This window comes from Trichechus manatus, unplaced genomic scaffold (assembly GCF_000243295.1).
Source record: "Trichechus manatus latirostris isolate Lorelei unplaced genomic scaffold, TriManLat1.0 scaffold00158, whole genome shotgun sequence".
NCBI classification, from domain to species: domain Eukaryota; kingdom Metazoa; phylum Chordata; class Mammalia; order Sirenia; family Trichechidae; genus Trichechus; species Trichechus manatus.
The window spans coordinates 2322029-2324341 of record NW_004444094.1 but is presented as its reverse complement, the minus strand read 5'-3'; positions in this window follow the sequence as shown (position 1 = coordinate 2324341).

Below are 2313 nucleotides of genomic sequence, written 5' to 3'. Positions count from 1 at the left end.
TATGTTTGTTAACTTTCTTTGTGGTTACCATGAATTTTACCCTTATCTTTCTAAGTTGGAGGCAGTCTATTATTACTCGATATCACCTGCCTTCCTCTCCATTAGAAGGTTCTATACCTATGCTGTTTATTCCCTCTTTTGTTGTTTTGATGTTGTTGTCATTTACTTATTAACTGCTCTGATTCCCTGTTGTGTTTCTGTTGGTTTTGGATGGTCCTCGAGAGTTCATTTTTGGGGAAGTTGTTCTCAGGTGTTGCAGTACAGCCTGGCTAGAAGGGATAGAGGTATACAAAGGCAGGTATTCAGGGAACAGAAAGAGAAGGAAGATATAGAGAGATGAGGAACTGAGTAATGAACAAAGACAAAAAGGGAAAAAGAGGGAAAATAAAACAAAACAATTTAAAAAAAAAAAAAGAACATGAAAAGCCCCAAAAAAAAACAGAAAAAAAAAAAAAACAACAAAAAAGGAAATGCTCTCAGGGATCCCTCTGCACGTCTGTGCAAGCTGAGGGGGTAGCTTCCAAGCTATGCAGCACTGCCTGACCAGAATGGGCTCCCAACTTAAGAAAAGGAGAATAAAACAAACAAAAATTCAAAACAAACAAACAAATGAAAGCCCCAGGATCCCACCAGCACAGCAGCCCAGACTTGGAAGCAGCTCCACACTGAAACGGAGCTCTGCAGCCCCTCAGGAAGAAGCAAAGATGGTGCATGGAGCCAGGTATTTGAGCGAAAGGAGGGGGAAGTGGTGAGAGGTAAGGAAGAAATAAAAGAAGCAGAAAAAAGCAACACCAGCAGCCAACAAATGGCACTCAGAGAGCTGGCCCGTCCGGGTGTTTGGAATCCAACAGCCGGTGCTTCCTGGAGAAGAAATTGTGGCTGTGGGAAGCAGAGGAGGCCGAGTGGGGGTGAAGAATGGGGGGGGGGGGGGAAAGAGTATTTTGCAAATTACCGGTTGTTTTGTCTCCTACTGGAAGCTCCGTGAAGCTGCTTTCTCATACCCCATTTGCTGGTCTCCGATAGGAGTCCAAGATGGCGGATCCACGCTGCATTAGTTGATAGGGGACCTCTGCATGAATCTCTCCTCGCTCTCCATTCTCTGTCAGTTTTCTCACTCCATTTGGTGCTTGGCTGAGTTCTTTATCTCTTCATTTGATGTTTTAAGGTTTCAGAATTGTTGTTTTCTCTGTTCAGCTTAGTTTTTCAGATCTTTGCTGTGGAGGGATGGGGTGGTGCTTCTGCCTAGAGCATCATTTTGCCAGAAGTCAGGAAAGAACTTTTGAAATAGTAGTTTTATTTATCAATACATTAAAAATCTATACACGTTCATTCAGAAGTTATAATGTACCAGTGTGCACAAAACTCTAGGCTCTGTAAAAAGTTAATGCAGGATCCATTTCTTTAAGCTTATAGCTCTACTTTCTTGGTGAGTAGAAGTGGTGCAGTTAAATTTAGAGTCAAGTGTTAAGTGAGTTTCTTTGGCAATTAAAACACATGCACACACAAAATTATACAAAAAGAAAAAAAACATTGGAATTGGATTATCAAAGAATGGTTTATTGAATTCATGATTAAGAAATTGAAGGATGGGTGACATATGGTTAAATGTGGATAGCATTTAGGATTCAGGGCATTGCATAATCAAAGAACTATGCTGTGTTTTCTCAAAATATACTTTGTAGATCACTAAATTTCATATACACACCTACACACTCTACTACAAATTATCTTTCTGTCACTCTCTCTATATATATATATCTATGTATTCTATCTACTTATCTACCTATCTATCTCTCTATCGATCGATCAATCTATGTATCTGATGTGGTGCAAATAGTTTGCACCCAGCTACTAACCAACAGGTTAGTGGTTTGGACTCGACAAACGATACGACAAAAGAAAGGCCTGGAGATGTGCTTCTGTAAAGATCACTGCCAAGAAAACACTATGGGGTTCAGCTCTACTCTGTAATACAGAGTTATCAGGAATTCAAATTGACTAGACAGGAATGGGTTTGATTACATATACATACATATATATATATATATATATAGTTATGTTGTTTTTAGGCACCATTGAGTCAGTTCCAACTCATAGCGACCCTAGGTACAACAGAAAAAAAACACTGCCTTATCCTGTGCCATCCTCACAATCATTATTATGCTTAAGCCCACTGTTGCAGCCACTGTGTCAATCCATCTAGTTGAGGGTCTTCCTCTTTGTGGCTTATCCTTTATTTTACCAAGCATGATGTCCTTCTTTAGGAATGGATTCCTCCTGATAACATGTCCAAAGTATGTGAGACATAGTCTC